The sequence below is a fragment of the Alnus glutinosa genome, chromosome 8, assembly GCF_958979055.1.
Source record: "Alnus glutinosa chromosome 8, dhAlnGlut1.1, whole genome shotgun sequence".
Taxonomy (NCBI): domain Eukaryota; kingdom Viridiplantae; phylum Streptophyta; class Magnoliopsida; order Fagales; family Betulaceae; genus Alnus; species Alnus glutinosa.
The window spans coordinates 5,992,907-6,012,320 of record NC_084893.1 but is presented as its reverse complement, the minus strand read 5'-3'; the positions used below and the strand labels follow the sequence as shown (position 1 = coordinate 6,012,320).

Here is a 19,414-nt window from a genome sequence, read left to right as displayed (position 1 = left end):
CACCGTTCGTGGCATAACCTACTCTACCCCAAATAAAATAAGAATGTAGCTCCAAAGATCCTAGGCGACGTCGCAGTGAAGCAACATCTCGGCTGCAAACTACACAGGAGCCGATCACATCTAAATCGGCAATGATAAGGGGCTGCCGATTCACCATATTAGCAAGGGCCGTCTTTTTTCACCTCCTCTCCGTTTTGATCTTCATGATATTCTACATGTCCCTATGATAACCAAAAACCTATTATCTGTCCACAAATTTGCAAAGGATACTAATACTTTCTTTGAGCTTCATCCTCACTATTTTTTCTTGAAGGATCGTCGATCGGGGAAGGTGTTGCTTCGCGGCCCGAATACCCATGGTCTCTACCAGTTTCCTCCGACCTCCAGTAAATTGTGTCCTTCCGCTCTAGTTGGTGAGCGCGTCTCTCTCCCTCAATGGCATTTTCAGCTCGGCCATCCTGTTTTAAGCTAGTTCGCCAAGTATTGTCTTCCTTTAATCTTCCAGTCTTTTCTGCAAAGCACTCTGAGCTACGTCATGCCTGCTTAAGCTCCAAAAGCAAGCAACTATCCTTCACTTTGTCATAGTCTCTATTAACGCACAGCACACTCCTAGTGGTTCTCAAACTATTAAGACTCCTAGTGAGTGTGGTGAGAAGACTACCGGTTGACCAAACTCCTAGTGAGTGTTGATAACACAACTGGTTGATATAAGATTAAGTGGAAGAATTTTACTTATATTTAGTTTGCTGATTACAGTTTCTGTATTAGAATAGGATACTTGTAATCAGGTTCTCTAAGAGTTAGTGTTAGATTAGAAAGCTAGAAGATAGAACTTATCTTGCATTCTATGTAATCTCTATATACACTGAATAGACGCTCACTAGATGAGCAAGCTTGAAAAGCCAAATAATCAGAACTTCTACATGGTATCAGAGCCTCTCATAGACTAACGTCTTTTTTTTTTTCTTCCAAATCATGACTGAATCCACGGCTTCTTCTTCTACCTCATCTCTTGCTCGATCAAAGTTATATCCCACCATTAATCCGCCATCTTCCAATATTGTTTTCACTGTCCCAAACATGAATCATACCTTGCAAATCAAACTCTCCAATGCCAATTTTCCTAGTTGGAGAACTCAGATCATGGCTTATTTTAAAGTCCAAGACGCATACGGCTTCCTGGATGGAACTTCTAAGCCTCCAGTCCAGATCATTCCAAATCCGAACATTACTCCAAATGCCCCTGCAACCGTAGCAATTCAAGAATACCTTGCCTGATGTCAACGTGACCAGATGTTGCTCAGCGTGTTGATCTCCACGCTCATCGAACAACTTCTTGTTCATGCCGTAGGATGTGCAACTTCTCATCAACTTTGGACTACTTTAGTGTCCATGTTTGCCTCTTAAGCACGATCTCGTGTTATGCAGATTCATTATCAACTCGCAACTGCTAAGAAGGGTAGCTCGTCCATCACTGAATACTTTCAATCGTTCAAGGCCATGTGTGACAACCTTGCTGCTGCCGGCCAGCATCTCAATGACTTTGAAAGCATCTCATGTCTTCTTGCTGGCCTCGAATCCGATTATGATCTGTTTGTTACCTCAATCACTACTCAGCTGGATCCTCTATCTGCAAATGAAATCTATAGTCATCTTCTCACCCATGAGATGCGGATTGAACATAATCTTTCTCCCACTAAGCCTTCCCTGCCAACGGCTCATCTTTCTACCCGAGCTCCAATGTCACGGGGTCGAGGTTATCGTGGTCGTGGCCGCAACTATCGAGGCAGAGGATCCTTCTCCATTGGCCGTGGCAGAGGCAATTACTCCCAACCTGATTCAGCTACACCTTCAAGGCCCATCTGCCAACTCTATGGCAAAATTGGGCACACTACTCCCAGATGTTATCAACGTCCAGATCCTGCTCTAGCTACACCGCCTTCTTCACCATATCAGCCTACTCAAGCTTATTACTCCTCACCTACAATTCCTTCGGAAGAAAATTGGTACTCGGATACCGGTGCAACTCATTACCTTACCAATAATTTGTAGAATCTAAACATCTCTTCTGAAGAATACACTGGCCAAGACCAGATCCACATAGGAAACAGTATAGGTTTGTCAATTTCTCACTCTGGTTTTGCTACTCTATCTCTCTCTCGTCGTAAATTTCTCCTCAAGCAATTACTTCATATTCCTAACATATGCAAAAACCTTCTTTCCATTCGCCAATTTGCTCTTGATAATGTCGTTTACTTTGAATTTCACTCTTCTCATTTTGTCATCAAGGATTGCAAAACCGGGATCCCAATTCATCACAGCCAACTTAATAATGGCCTCTATCACCTCTTTCCTCCGCAAGTGCCTTCATCTCCATCTCAAGCACTCGTTGGTGAGAAGACTACATCACATCGTTGTCACAAACGCTTGGGACATCCAGCCCTTCAGATTGTCAACCTTGTCCTTTCAAAATTTCAGCTTCCAATTTCTTCCAATAAGGCATCATCACCCTACAATGCTTGTCCTCAGGCCAAGGGTCATCAATTGCCCTTTTCAATTTCTACTACTACTATTTGTAATCCTTTAGACTTTCTTTATTCGAATGTTTGGGGTCCTTCCCCAATTCTTTCAATAAATGAAAATCGTTATTATGTCTCTTTTGTGGATGCTTTTAGTAGATTTACTTGGGTTTATCCTATTCAATCTAAATCTCATGTTATGCCTGTTTTTCTCAAGTTTCAATTAATGGTTGAACGTCTCCTTAGTGCCAAAATTAAGTCTATCCAGACTAATTGGGGTGGCGAATGTAGAAACAAATAATATTTGGCTTTTCAAGCTTACTCATCTCGTGAGCATCTATTGATTTATATAGAGTTTATACATGATACAAGATAACATCAAAGTACTTGCTTCCTAGTCTAATACTATCTCTTAGAGATAAACCTAATCTAAATACAAAAACTGTGATCAACAGCCTAAAGTAAACAAAATACAGTTCAAACTCTTCTAGTAAATACAAGTAGGACTCCATCTCTTTAGGAACCGGTTGTCACTGGTAGTTGTGATTAACCGGGTTTCTCCTTAACACACTCACTAGGACTCTTATTAGTTTGAATAGATTTAGGAGTGGGTTGTGCTTTAATATCCTCCCGCAAGTGCAACGGGAGTGAGCAGACGTTGAGCTTGTAAGACAAACATTGAAATCTTTTAGAAGCAAGCGGTTTAGTTAGCACATCTGCAATCTGATCAGCACTTGGAACAAATAGAATCTCTAGGTCCTTGGATGCAACCAACTCTCGAACAAAATAGAAATCAATAGCTACATGCTTGGTGCGAGCATGAAAAACAGGATTGACCGATAAGTAAGTTGCTCCAATATTGTCACACCATATCTTCACTGGACCAGACAATGTAAGACGAAGTTCTTTAAGAAGAGACCGAATCCAGAGCAACTCTGCAGCCGTGTTAGCAACAGACTTATACTCAGCCTCTGTTGAAGACCTGGAGACAGTAGGCTGCTTACGAGAGCTCCAAGAAATTAAGTTAGAACCAAGATACACACAATAGGCACCGGTGGAACGTCGATCATCAGAGCATCCGGCCCAGTCAGCATCCGAGTAGGCGTGTAGAGAATTAGATGAAGTCTTGTGCAAAAGTAAACCATGAGAGATGGTATGCTTGAGATACCAAAGAATACGCTTAACAGCTTGCCAATGGAGCGCGGTTGGACGATGCATAAACTGGCATACACGACTTACAGCAAACGCCAAGACTGGGCGTGTAAGAGATAAGTACTGAAGTGAACCAACAACACTTCGATATAATGTGGGGTCTTCCATAGTATCACCTGTGTAAGCAGATAATGTCAAAGAGGATGCCATGGGAGATGAGACTGGTTTTGCTTCGGTCATGTTGGTTTTGGAAAGTAAATCTCGAATGTAGCTCAGCTGAGAGAGTAAGAGACCATCCTCAACTGGTATAACTTCAATGCCAAGGAAATAGTGTAATGAGCCGAGATCTTTAACAGCAAAATCACTACCCAAAAGCTGTAAGAGTTCATCAATGGCAGTGGGAATAGAAGAGACAATAATAATATCATCAACATAAATCAGTAGGAACACAGTGACAGCTGCTGTATGATAAAGAAACAAAGAGGAATCGGCTTTGGAGCCAATAAACCCGAGTTCAATCAGTTTCCCACTAAGTTGAGCAAACCATGCCCGGGGTGCCTGCTTTAGTCCATATAGTACCTTCTTCAACTTGCATATATGATGAGGGTAAGAAGGATGAATAAAACCCAGAGGTTGCTCCATATAGACATCCTCGGACAATAAACCATGCAGAAAAGCATTTTGGATGTCTATTTGTTTCATAGACCACCCAGCCGAGTAAGCATGTGATAGAACAGTACGTATAGTAGTTGGCTTTACCATAGGGCTGAAAGTCTCACCATAATCAATTCCAACATGTTGGTGAAAACCCTTAGCAACTAGTCGGGCCTTGTGACGATCGATAGACCCATCAGCCTTTCTTTTGAGTTTAAAAACCCATTTGCAGCCAACCACATTTTTAGCAACCGAAGCTGGAACAAGAGTCCAAGTGCTGTTTTTCATCAAGGCATTAAATTCAGTTTGCATGGCAGTACGCCATTCACTAACCTTGACAGCATTGGTGAAGCATGTAGGTTCTGTAATAGCAGCTTCAGAGAGCAATGCCCGAGGTAGAGGATAGCGCACTGTTCCATCAGTGAGCTTCCTGATTGTGCTGACATTATTTTGAGATCGAGTCCGCATAGGATGTATACGGGTTGGTTGCTGATCAGGAGCCACATCCGGTTTTGCAGGAGATGAAAAAGAAGAAATAGAAGTGCTAGGAGGACTGGCACGAGTAGGTGAAGAAGTTAAGGTGGGAATAATCTCGGTAGGTGGAGTTGAAATGGCCAATGAATGGGGGATGGATAAGGGTAAGGAAACAGAAGAAGGAATGGAAGAGGGAGGAGCCGGATTTGCAGAAGATGTTGTGTTTGAGAAGGGAAAGACATCTTCATGAAAGATGACATCTCTAGATACATAGATACAGCCAGTTTTACTATGATAACATTTATAGCCCTTATGAAGAGTGCTATAGCCTAAGAAGACACAAGGTTTGGAACGAAGGGAGAATTTGTGAGAGTTATACGCACGAAGATTTGGAAAACAAGCGCAGCCAAAGACCTTGAGAAACTTATAATCCGAAACTTGAGAAAAATGTTTTTCAAAGGGAGAAAGATTTTTGAGTAAGGGAGTTGGCAATCGGTTTATTAAGTAGCAGGAAGTTAAACAAGCTTCATCCCAAAATTTCTTTGGAAGGGAGCTTGCGGCTAGTAAAGCTAAGGTGGTATCAATAAGATGTCGATGCTTCCTTTCCACACAACCTTGTTGTTGGTGAGTGTGAGGGCAGGAAACTCATGGAGAATGCCAACGGATTGAAAATATTTGTGAAGGTTGCGGTAATCGCCCCCCCAATCAGTTTGAACAGATTTTATCTTAGCATTGAGGAGACGTTCAACCATGGATTGAAAATGGAGAAAAACTTGCATGACATTCGATTTGGATTGAATAGGATAAATCCAAGTAAAACGACTAAAAGCATTCACAAAAGAGACATAAAAACGATTGCCATTTATTGAAATAGTGGGGGAAGGACCCCAAACATCGGAGTAAATTAAATCTAATGAATTACAAATAGAAGTTTGTGAAGCTGAAAAGGGCAATTGGTGACCCTTTGCCTGAGGACAGACACTGCAGGGAGCCGGTCCTTATTTGACAAAACAGGAAGCTGAAATTTGGATAGGACAAAGTTGACAGTCTGAAGGGCTGGATGACCCAAACGTTGGTGCCAACTCTGCGAAGAAGTCCTCTCACCAACGAGTGCTTGTGATGTTGATGAAGGCACTGGCGGAGGGAAGAGGTGATAAAGACCATCCTTAAGTGGGCCGTGATGAACTGGCAGTTTGGTCTTGCAATCCTTAATGATAAAAAGAAGAGTGAAACTCAAAGAATACATCATTGTCAAAAGCAAACAGACGGACAGAGAGAAGATTTTTGCAGATTTGAGGAACATGAAGTAATTGGTTTAGAAGAAATTTACGACGAGTAAGGGAAAGAGTGGCAGAACCGGAGTGAGATATAGACAAACCTGTACCATTACCTATGCGGATTTGATCTTGCCCAGAGTATTCTTCAGAGGAAATATTCAGGTTCTGCAGGTTGTTAGTGAGGTGGTGGGTTGCACCAGTATCCGGGTACCAATTTTCTTCTGGAGGAAGATTAGGAGAAGAATAATAGGTTTGAGCAGGCTGATATGGAGCAGCTGGTGGTCCAGCAAGAGCTGGATCGGGGCGCTAATAGCACCTGGGGGCAATGTGCCCGATTTTCCCACAAAGCTGACAGATGGGACGTGAAGACTGTGCTGAATTAGATGAGAAATATGTACCTCTGCCACGGCCAGGAGAGGCAGATCCCCGACCTCGATAGTTGTTGGTGTTGCGGCCATGACCGCGATAGCCCCGACCTCGTGATGGTGCACCTCAGGATGAAAAATTAGCAACAGGCGAGACAGGCTCCACGGGTGTGAGATGATGTTCAATCCGCATCTCATGAGCAAGAAGGTGTCCATAGATTTCATCTAGTGATAAAGGATCCAGACGAGAAGTGATGGAGGTAACAAACAGATCGTAATCAGATCCGAGACCAGCCAAAAAATAAGAGGTGCGCTCAAAATCGTTGAGATGTTGGCCGGCAGCAGCAAGGTTGTCACAAAGAGCCTTGAATGATTGAAAATATTCCGTGATCAATGCGCTACCCTTCTTGGAAGTAGCAAGTTGATAATGAATCTGTAGGACCCGGGATCGTGCTTGGGAAGCAAACATGGACACCAAGGTAGTCCAAAGTTGGTGAGCGGTAGCACAGCCGGCTACATGAACCACAAGGGGTTCGGAGAGTGTGGAGATTAACACACTGAGGAGCATCTAATCACGTTGGCACCAAGCTAGAAATTCTGGATTTGCTATGGTGGCAGGAGCACCTTGAGTGGTGCTCGGATTTGAGATTATCTGGGCTGGAGGCTGAGTAGAACCATCCAGGAAGCCATATGAATCTTGGGCTTTAACAAAAGCCATGATCTGAGTTCTCCAACTGGGAAAGTTTGCATTGGAGAGTTTGATTTGTAGGGTGTGGTTCATGTTGGGGATAGTAAAAACAACATTAGATACGGGTGGAACAAAGGGGAAAGTTGTTTCTCCTGAAGAAGTTGTAGAATCGGACATGATGAAGGGAAAAAAAAAAAAAGACGCTAGTCTATGGCTGGCTCTGATACCATGTAGAAACAAATAATATTTGGCTTTTCAAGCTTACTCATCTCGTGAGCATCTATTGATTTATATAGAGTTTATACATGATACAAGATAACATCAAAGTACTTGCTTCCTAGTCTAATACTATCTCTTAGAGATAAACCTAATCTAAATACAAAAAATGTGATCAGCAGCCTAAAGTAAACAAAATACAGTTCAAACTCTTTTAGTAAATACAAGTAGGACTCCATCTCTTTAGGAACCGGTTGTCACTGGTAGTTGTGATCAACCGGGTTTCTCCTTAACACACTCACTAGGACTCTTATTAGTTTGAATAGAGTTAGGAGTGGGTTGTGCTTTAATAGCAAATATCGCAACCTCAACAAATATTTTCAATTTGTTGGCATTCTTCATCGTGTATCATGTCCTCACACTCATCAACAATAAGGATGTGTTGAGAGGAAACATCAACATATCATTAATACAACTTTGACTCTCCTAGCCGACAATTCTCTTCCCAAGAAATTCTGGGATGATGCTTGTTTAACCTCCTATTATTTGATAAATAAACTACCAACTCCTTTGTTCAAAAATATTCCTCCCTTTGAAAAACTTTTTTCTCAAGTTCCAGATTATAAATTTCTCAAGGTATTTGGCTGTGCTTCTTTTCCAAATCTCAGACCTTACAATTCTCAAAAATTCTCCCTTCGGTCCAAACCTTGTGTCTTTTTTTTTTTTTTTTTTTGATAAGTAAATTGATTCAACCTTGTGTCTTCTTAGGCTATAGCACACACCATAAAGGCTATAAGTGCTACCATCCCAAAATTGGTCACATTTTTATCTCTAGGGATGTTATTTTTCATGAAGAAGTATTTCCTTTTTCTTACAATACTTCTCAGCCAGCTCCCTCCTCACCAAATCCTCCCTCTTCCAGCATTGTCTTCGTTTCTCTTCCCTTATCTATTCCACGTAGTATAGAATCTTCTCCTCCAATTACCTTTCCTCCCTCTACTCCTTCCATATTACCTACTAATTCCAGCCTTCCTCCTCCTTCTCTTAGTTCTTCTTCCTCTCCTGCAAAACCGGATGTGTCTCAAGCACAGACACCTACTCGTATCCATCCTATGCGGACCCGATCTCAGAATAATGTTTGCACAATCAGGCAGCTCACTGACAGTACTGTTAGATATCCTCTACCTCGAGCCTTATTTTCTAAAGCTGCCCTTATCGAACCTACTTGCTTCTCCAATGCAGTAAAGATTAGTGATGGCGAAATGCCATGCAGGTTGAGTTTAATGCTTTGCTAAAGAATAAAACTTGGACTCTTGTTCCTTCGTCGGTAGCCAAGAGTGTTGTTGGCTGCAAATGGGTTTTTAAACTAAAGAGAAAGGTTGATGGCTCTATAGAACGTCACAAGGCAAGGTTAGTTGCTAAGGGCGGCTTTCACCAACATGCCAGTATTGATTATGGTGAGACTTTTAGCCTTGTGGTAAAACCAACTACTATTCGTATTGTTTTGTCGCTTGCTTACTCTGCAAGATGGACTATGAAACAAATAGACATAGAAAATGCGTTTCTGCATGGCCTCTTGTTCGAAGATGTCTATATGGAGCAACCCCCGAGTTTCACTCATCCATCTTATCCCCATCATGAATGCAAGTTACAAAAGGCCCTTTACGGCCTGAAACAAGCACCACGAGCCTAGTTTGCTCGTCTCAGTGGGCTTCAACTTGGTTTTCTTGGCTCCAAAGCAGATTCCTCTTTGTTTATTTACTGCACAGCAGCAGTCACTATGTATTTGCTTATTTATGTTGATGATATTATTATTGTTTCATCAGTCCCTACTGCCATTGATGACCTTTTACAGCTATTAAGCATCAACTTTGCCGTTAAAGACTTGGGTACTTTTTTTTTTTTAAAGTATGAAGAAATTTATTAAAAAAGCATAAAGAGGCCCCTAGGTACACAAGAAGTATACGCCAGAAACACCCAAAGCTAACCCGCAACAACCAACAAAACCAACAGAAAGACTTGGGTACTTTGCACTGTTTTCTTGGAGTTGAAGTGGTACCTGTGAAGGATGGTCTCTTACTTTCACAGCAACGGTATATTCGGGACTTGCTCACTAAAACAAATATGACCGAAGCCAAACCAGTAGCCTCTCCAATGTCTTCCTCTTCGGCCTTATCAGCATTTACAGGAGATCCTATGGACGAGCCCACTTTATATTGCAGTACGGTTGGTTCTCTTCAGTACTTGCCGCTTACTTGTCCAAATTTGGCGTTTGCTATTAATCAGGTTTGTCAATTTATGCATCATTCAACCAAGCTCCATTGACAAGCTGTCAAGCGAATTCTTAGATACCTTAAGCATACAATCACTCATGGCTTGTTACTGCACAAGACTTCATCACGTTCTCTTCAAGCCTATTCGGATGCTGATTGGGCAGGATGCCCTGATGACCGCCGTTCCACCGGTGCATTTTGTGTTTTCCTTAGTTCTAACTTGATTTCTTGGAGTTCTCGCAAGCAGCCAACTGTTTCTAGGTCTTCAACAGAAGCTGAATATAAGTCCGTTGCTATCACGCCTGCTGAATTAATCTGGATATGCTCTCTTCTCCAAGAACCTGGCATTCCACTTCCTACTCCACCAAAACTTTGGTGTGACAACATTGGTGCAACTTACTTGTCTGTCAATCTAATATTTCATTCTCGCACCAAACATGTGGCCATTGATTTCCACTTTGTCCGAGAAATAGTTGCTTCCAAAGACTTGGAGATTCTCTTTGTTCCAAGTGTTGATCAGCTTGCGGATGTGCTTACTAAACCGCTTGTTTCAAAACGGTTTCATCCATCCTACAAGCTCAACATCCGATCACTCCCATTAAACTTGAGGGAAGGTATTAACGCACAGCACACTCCCAGTGGTTCTCAAACTACTAAGACTCCTAGTGAGCGTGGTGAGAAGACTCCCTGTTGATCAAAACCGGTTGATAAGGATAAGATTAAGTAGAAGAGTTTTACTTGTATTTAGTTTGCTGATTACAGTTTCTGTATTAGAATAGGATACTTGTAATCAGGTTCTCTAAGAGTTAGTGTTAGATTAGAAAGCTAGAACAAATGACTTATCTTGTATTCTGTGTAATATCTATATATACTGAATAGACGCTCACTAGATTAGCAAGCTTGAAAAGCCAAATAATCAGAACTTCAACAGTCTCACGCCAAGTGCCCCTTAGAACTCATATCCAAGGGAGGTGGAAGATGGAACGAAGGTTGGCTAGTTGGAATTGGTCCCTATTGCCAAATCCGAATTGGTCCCTATTGGCGAGGTGGAAGATGTGGAGTCTTTGGCACATATTCTGGGGTGTAGAATTGGGTCTTTGCCGATGACCTATTTGGGTATGCCGTTGGGAGCGTCTTTCAAATCTATTTCTATTTGGAATGGGGTTATTGAGAAGGTGGAACGAAGGTTGGCTAGTTGGAAGAAACTTTATTTATCCAAGGGAGGTAGGATGACATTGATTCACAGTACTCTTTCTAGCATTCCTTCTTATTATTTATCTTTGTTCCCTATTCCTGTGAGTGTAGCTAAAAAGCTGGAGCAGCTTCAAAGGAATTTTCTCTGGAATGGTATGGGTGATGAGACTAAATTTCATTTAGTCAATTGGCATCGTATTTGTCTTCCAATTAAGGCTGGTGGACTAGGAGTTCGTAATGTTATTAATTTCAATCAAGCCTCATTGGGGAAATGGATCTGGAGGTTTTCTCAGGAACGCGATGCTTTGTGGAGATCGGTTATTGAGGTGAAGTATGGGAGTGTGAGGGGAGGTTGGTGTTCTTTACCGGTGACAGGGCCTTATGGTGTCAGTGTTTGGAAGTTTATTCGTAAGGGGTGGGATAATGTTGCCAAGTTTTTGCGTTATGAGGTGGGTGATGGGTCCCATATTCGCTTTTGGCATGATCTATGGTGTGGGGACAGGCCTCTCAAGCTCTGTTTTCCAACTTTGTTTACCATTGCGCGTTCTCCTGATGCTTGGGTGGTGGATAATTTGTCTATGGTTCGAGGTGTGGCTCATTGGAATGTTCTCTTTACACGCAATGCTCAGGATTGGGAGTTGGAGATGGTGATGTCCTTTTTCGAACAGTTATACTCTACTCGGGTTCGGCATGGGGAGGTTGATAGGGCGGTGTGGATTCTTTCCAAGAGGAGGAATTTTGAAGTGAAGACCTTCTATAAAGCTTTAGTTTGTCACGAGACGGCTTCTTTTCCTTGGAAGGGTATATGGCGTGTTAAAACTCCGAAGCGGGTTGCGTTCTTTGTATGGACAGCAGCTTTAGGGAAGATTTTAACTCATGACAACTTACGAAGGCGTGGAATTATGGTGGTTGAGTGGTGTGTTATGTGTAAAAAGCATGGGGAATCCGTTGATCACCTTCTTCTCCATTGTGACGTGGCTCGAGTTGTTTGGAGTTTTTTTTATGGTTTGTTTGGGGTGGAGTGGGTTATGCCTAGGAGCGTCTTGGACTTATTGAGTGCTTGGGGTACTTTGCTGGGTCGTGGTCCTGCTCACCGTGTTTGGAAGCAGGTTCTTCTTTGTGTTTTGTGGGGCTTGTGGCGGGAGAGAAATTCTAGGCTTTTTGAGGATGTGGAGATTCAGGCTGGGGCTCTTTGTAGAAATATGCTTAATATGTTGTTTTTTTGGGTGTCGGCGAATGGCATGGGTAGTATGTCGTACGCTGATTTTTTACTTTCTTGTTCGTTTCGGTCCTCTAATTAGGGGCTCCTTTGTATACTCCCTGTGTACTAGGGTTGCGCCCCTCTGCGCTCTTTAATGAATTCTTACTTATCAAAAAAAAAGAACTCATTTACACGGATGTATGGGGTCCATCTCCTGTTTATTCCTCCAATGGTTCTAAGTATTATGTTTCATATCTAGATGCTTTTAGTCTTTACACATGATTATATCCACTTTCTCGTAAAGCTGATGTCACTAGTGTTTTTATGAAATTTCAAGTTTACGTTGAATGATTCTTTGATTGCAAAATTAAATCTATTCAGTCTTATTGGGGAGGTGAATATCGTCCTCTCAACAAATTATTGTAGTCCCTCGGCACCCTCATCGCATATCTTGCCCTCACACGCACCAACAAAATGGTGCGATTGAGCGCAAGCATAGCCATATTGTCGAAACGAGCCTTGCCATCCTATCCCATGCAAGCGTACCTTCTCAGTATTGGGATGATGCCTTCTCCACATCTTGCTACTTAATAAATCGCATGCCCACTCCCTTACTTAAAAATCGTTCACCCTTCGAAGTCCTTTTCAAATGCAAACCTGACTACAAATTTTTACGTACGTTTGGATGCGCATGTTGGCCCAATCTACGTCCATACAACTCGAATAAACTTCAGTCTCATTCCTTACAATGTTTATTTCTGGGGTACAGCCCTAACCATAAACGGTATAAATGCATAAATCTGCTCACAAAACGTTTCTACATCTCAAGGGATGTAGTCTTTGATGAGAATGTTTTTCCTCTCACTCTTATGACCAATACAATCTCGGTTCAGCCTCATATTCCTCTGCAAATACATGGCATTTCTAACACTTTGGTTACTCGACCTCCAACAGCACCAGCACTGATCGTGGTCTCTTCAACTCATCAAGCTGCATCCGGCCAGCAACTTCCAAGTCCCCTACCTGATATTAGCACACCTACAACAGCCATACAGGTATCACCTCCTAACACATCTACAAGCCCCTTATCACCTTCCACATCTCAAGCATCAACCCTTAGTTCTCCACAAATCCAGCAACCACCTAGTTCTTCTCATCCAATGGTAACTCGTGCCAAGAACAATATTATTAAACTGAGACAACTCACAAATGGCACAATCCGTTATCCTATTCCCCGTGCTCTTCTTGTTGAATCGACTACACAAGATTTGGAACATAGCTGTAACACTTCAACCATGAAGGATCCACACTGGAGGCATGCCATGAATGTGGAATTTGATGCACTTCTAAAAAATCAAACCTGGACTCTTGTTCCTCCAGCCTCCACACAGAATGTTATTGAAACAGAAAGCTAATGGGTCCGTTGATCGTCACAAGGCTCGTCTCGTAGAAAAGGGATTTCATCAACAGCCAGGACTTAACTATGGTGAGACCTACAACCCGCTTATCAAACCACAACGGTCCGCTTAATTCTCTCACTTGCAATTTTTAGTAGCTGGCCTATCCATCAGATCGACATTCAAAATGCATTCCTCCATGGAAACTTATCTGAGGACGTTTACATGGCACAACCACCTTGGTTTGCTCATCCTCAATACCCGTCTCATACTTGCAAGCTGAAAAATGCTCTGTACAGTTTGAAACAAGCACCTAGGGCTTGGTATTCCAGAAGCAATACCCTGACCCAACTTGGTTTTATTATCTCTCGGTCTGATAGCTCACTCTTTATTCTTCGAATGGCTAGCTATACCATGCTAGTACTATTTTACGTTGATGATATACTTATTACATGCTCTAATCATGCTGCTATTCGTGATCTTCTTGCTGCTCTTCACCGTGACTTTGCAGTGAAAGACATAGGCTCCTTTAATTTCTTTTTGGGAATTGAGGTCTTGCCACACTCTCGTGGCGTCATACTATCTCAACAAAGATATATCTTGGACATTCTCAAACGTACCAAGATGCTTGAAGCAAAGCCAGTAAACTCACATATGGCATCCTCTACTCATCTCTCCGCCTTTGAAGGAGACTTATTTGAGGATCCCACCTTATACAAAAGCACAGTTGGAGCTCTTCAATACTTATGCATAACTCGGTCGGACATCTCCTATTGTGTTAACAAACTTTCACAATTTATGCAGAAACCTACTGATATCCACTGGCAATCTGTAAAAAGGCTTCTACGCTATCTCAAGCAAACAATTCAGCATGGTCTTCGTATTCAAAAATCCATTGTAAATTGCATTCAAGCCTTCTCCAATGCTGACTGGGCTGGAAGTCCCGACGATCGTCGCTCCATAGGTGGGTACTGTATTTTTCTTGGTGATAACCTTATCTCTTTGAGTTGCAGGAAACAACAAACGGTTGCTAGGTCAAGCACTGAAGCTGAGTACAAGGCCCTGGCAAACATAACTGCAGAATTATCATGGCTCCTCTCCCTATGTTCAAAAATTGGTATACGGTTCTCTCAGCCTCCAACACTATGGTGTGATAATATTGGAGCTACTTACTTATCTTCAAATCCAGTCTTCATGCACGAACAAAACATGTAGAAATTGATTTTCATTTTGTTCGCGACATGGTTGTTAAAAGTCCCTCTTCATCAAGTTCATCTCCAACAAAGACCAACTTGCAAACATCTTCACAAAATCACTCTCATCCTCAAGCTTCAGTCTACTTAAGAGCAAGCTCAACGTTACTTTTTTTGATAAGTAAGCAAAATTTTATTAAAGAAAGCGTAAGGGGCCCTTAAGTACACAGAAGCATCCAAAACTAACTCGCAAAAACCCAACAAAAACCACAGAACCTAAACCCTAGAAGCCGAAAAAAGACGCCCAAAAAGAACCCAAACAAAAACATCCACAAAAGAACCTAAACAAAAACACGAGGAAAAAAGCCCAAGGACCAGAGATACAAACCACAAAACCCACCAAGGCACACAACCCTACATCATGTGAGCCTTGCCTTTCCTACGCCTAGAGGAAGCTTTAACATCGCCATAATTGATGGAGCTTTGCAAATTTCAGGAGCTCCGTCTTGCTTTTGGAGTTCTGGCGCGCTATCATCTTATCTCGTTGAAATTCTTCTTCCATGGCATCCTCAATTGCCAAGACCTCCTCCCTCAAAAAGCACCATCCAACGCCCAATCCAAGGGCAATCCATCCCAAAAATCAACGTCCTCCTCCCAAACCACAAACTCCTCATTCTGATCAAAACCGACAGGCCAATCCCGAGATTGGGAGAATCCATCTCCCTCAACGGATAAAGGAATAATGCAACCACTCAAAGGGGAGGAAGGTCCTACCACCCCGACATCAATGACCTCCCGAGGCGAATCAGGAGAGCCTGACACAGCCGGGTGAGGGTTGAGAAACCCCTTCCTAAGTACGCTCTACTTCACTGGAGACTTTGCAACCTTCTTCGCTAGAGGCTCTGCAACCATAACCTTATTAACAGCAAAGCCGATAGTCATCTTCGAGGCTTCCAGGGAATCTAAAAGTAACCCATCATTCCACTTCACAAAATGACCTTCCCTAAGCTCTCTAGCCATCCGGTAATAATGCTAAAAAAGTTTGGAATTATGCAGCAAGGGGAGAGAAGAACAAATCTTCTCCCCCAACTCAGAAGCCCCTGAGAGGGGAGGAGGAGTGAAGGCGGAAGGCTGATGACCACACTAGCTACCGGAAAAGCCAGAGCTCACAAACAATCTAGCCGGAGCCGGAGGAGCAACCGAAGTCACCGGAGGCAGCAGCTCCAGCGCCGGCTCCAGCTTCGTTTAGCTTGAAGGGGCGTTTTAGTGATAAGGTTAACTCCAACTCAAAGACTCGAGACTCATCAACTGAAGATAATCACCCAAGGATTCACGGCTACTCAACTAAGGATAAAGATAGAATTTGTAAACCTAATCTTCAAGACTTACACTTAAACTCAAACACTAAGAGATAAGTCTGATCATAGTCGATTATCTCTTGTTAGCTAGAAAAGTTTAAATTGAACTCTATCTTCATCGTCTATCTCCTGCTACAATGATGGAGAAGTTGTATTTCATTCTACTTGTAAATCTTCTTCTATATAAGCAAATAAGCCTATGCTCTATTCAAGCAAAGGCAAACAAGCTGTAAATTCAGATCTTCTATATGGAAAAGGTAAAAATTGATAATTGATTTGATAGAGGCCATATTTGAAAAAAAGTGTTTTATGTGGGTCCAAACAAAAAAAAAATATGTTTGACAGAATTTTGAGTGTTATTGAAAAACAAAAACTAAAGAATGTTTCCACAAAATAATAATAATAATAATAATTTAAAAAAACGTTAGTCAGACTCTACAGTGGTGGTCGTGCTAGATGGTCCTATGGAAAACGTCAGGACACCAAATGGTCATGCGGCCAGCGTCCAGGGCTGCCAGACGACCATGGGACCAACAAAAGACCGCCATAGGGTCCTAATGGCCAGCTCAAGGCTTCTAGACAATCCTAACAGCCACCACAGGGCCGCCAGATGGTCCTAGTAGCCAGTGCAAGGCCACCAAACAGTCCTAATGGATCTGTCCAACGGCCCCACAGTGGCCACCAAACATATCAGCAGCCACCAAGGTGGCTACTGGCATCATAGGTCAAGAGCCATTAGTGACCACCACGCCAGACGACCATGGGGCCCACAAAAGACTGCCAGATGGTCGCAAGGCTTCTAGACAATCCTAGCAGCCACCACAAGGCCACTAGATGGTCCTAGCAGCCAATGCAGGGCCACCAGACAGTCCTAATGGATCTGTACAACGGCTCTGCAATGTCCACCAGACATATTAGCAGCCACCAAGGTGGCAACTACCATTGTAGTTCAAGAGCATCAATGGTCACCATGCCAAAGTCTATTCGTCTAATTTTTTATTTTTTACATGTAACCAAAAAAATAAATGAACATCAAAAGTCCACACCTAAAATTCAATGTCAATGTGTTTACGGGTGGGCACGGGGCGGTTTTCGCCCTTTTTGGGCCTGCCCTACACTCCTGCAGGTTGTGTAAATTGGACCCGTGACCCTCATTTTATATGTGATACCCGTGTGGTGCGGGTATGTGCGGGGAGGGGACGTGCAGGGCGGGGAGGCGCGGGTTTGCGGGGCGGGGCGGGTTTGCCATTAGCAACGAAAACCAAGAATGAGATTGAATATCTTCAGATCTGAGAGCAATAAGAAAAAAGCAAAGATTGACAAGAACTGAATTGAAGTAGATCTGAGGGAGTGAGAGTAATATAAGCAACTGTTTTCAAGCGAAATGCAGTAGATTTGAGGGAAGCAGGAGACGGTTTGACTCAAACCTTGACCACCTCGCGAACCTGTGGACCTCCAGCAACCTTGACCACCTCGCAACGTTCGCAATGCTCGCCATGGACTCGGAGATCTTGAGAGGTTCGTGACGATTCAGAGGAAGGAGTACTACCGGAAGAAAAAATGAAAAATGAAGAGAAGAGGGGGAGTGCGGCGCTAGAAGAAAAGAAAGGAAAAAATGAAGATGGGTTAAGGGAACGCTAGGGTTAAGTGGTTAACCGGTTAAGGGTATTTTTATTCTTTTCTTTTCTTTTCATGCGATGCGGGGCGGGCGGGGCGGGTCGGGTCCCCTGTATTTTTTAACATCCCGGCCCGCAAATTGCACCGCACCGCACGGTTTGCGGGATTTAGGAATGAAAACCAGTTATAATGTGCGGGTTAAATGTTTTTGCGGGGCGGGTTGGTGCGGTTTCGTCGGGTCGGGTCTTGCAAGTTCTGCACAGCCCTAAATGTATTAGTTATTTTTTAAAGAGAAATATTATATATCACATTTTTATCCTACAATGTTTTTATGCAGCAGTCCCAACCAACCACGAATATTTATGTTTTTTTTTTAACAATGACTAATTCCAATGTTAGTTGAAACTGACACGTCAACATTGTAGGATAATTGTGGAATAAAAATGTAGTTTTTAGCATTATTTTTTTAAAAAGTGCTTTGTGTTGTGTTTTATGAAAAACGTCTTGCATTTTTAAAGAGCCATGGTTTGTTTTGAAAAAGTATGATAGTGGTGAAGCATATCTAAAAATCCATTTGGATAACTAATATTTGAAAAGAGTTTTCAGCACTTGAAAAGTAGAATCTATTTTCAGAATTTTGATGAACACAAATCCAAATATTTTTAAGGGTCTTGACCAAAAAGAGAAAATAAATAAAATATTTTCTCTTGAAACAATCGAAACTTTATTTATTTCACTTTCCATTACTTCTTTCAATGGCGTCGCTAAGATCAGCAGACAGTGAGCAAAATGGCGTTAACTTAAGTTTCCACTATCACCCAATGCAGCTTCATGCCATATCGCTTAATTGGACACCGATACATCCAAAGCAACAAAAGTAAAAAGCAGAAATAGAAAGACGACGCTCAAAAGCAAGTGAACTGGACAGAGAGAAAGCCCCAGAGAAAACAAGCTGGTGAAGAAGATACAAAAAAACACACTAGCAGAGAAAAAAATTAGAGAACAGTAAGAAAATGCAGGGCTTTACCTTTTCAAGTCAGGTCCCAAGGTTACCAAATCCTATTTATGGTAAACAGATTCCACACCCAACTCAAATCAAAGCTACTTAAGCCTTAGAAAGCATATAAATCTTCCCAAAATCTTCAAAACTATCACAAAATGTTCAAACCAGCTCAGATCTCTTGATTTTTCTACCTTTCTTCTCCTCTTCCTCCCTTGCTCTTCCTCTTCCTCTTCCTCTTCCTCTTTCACCTCCTCCACTTCCTCTTTTTTTTTTCTTCTTTTTCTTTCTATTTTTGAAATGGGTGTTAAGGACATGCCAAAAATCTTTAGGCAATTTATAAAGGACAAACCCTAGGCAACTTATATAGGTGCAAAAAGAGTAAAAAGAGTGAACTAGGAGCCTGATTATGAACAAGTAATCTATATTTGGAATTAAAAGGCACATTTAATGAAAATGACAGCCGTATACTGATTTCGGACAGCTGTGAAATCAAATGTCTCTCAACAGTACACGTTGTGTGGGAAATTGGAGTTGAAAAGGCTTCCCAATACGTGAATTTAAAAGAGAAATAAAAACCATTAAGAAATTAGATATTTTTGTTAGTGCACTCTAAAATTTTTAAGATATTTTGTACAACGAACTTTGATTAAAAATTTATACCGTATTTTATCCAATAATTTTTTTAAAAAAATAATTATTATTTTTAAATCAAATATTATAAATAATAAAATGATAAATGCTTATCTGTAAAATCTCTACAATTTAATGAGATATGAGTAACTTTATTATGTAGAATATTCTAGGAATTATGGAATCTTAACCCTATATATCTC

General features: G+C 41.9%; 1 protein-coding gene across 1 annotated transcript in view; it reads right to left on the bottom strand.

Moving 5' to 3' along the window:
• LOC133876512 (protein MICRORCHIDIA 6-like) overlaps positions 1-18,910 on the bottom strand; it is a 52,121-nt gene extending 33,211 nt beyond the window's left edge. The window contains exon 1 of the mRNA XM_062314800.1: positions 18,606-18,910. The gene's annotated coding sequence lies outside the window, so the exon portion shown is untranslated. The remainder of the gene's footprint in view (positions 1-18,605) is intronic.
• Between the last annotated feature and the right edge of the window lie 504 nt (positions 18,911-19,414).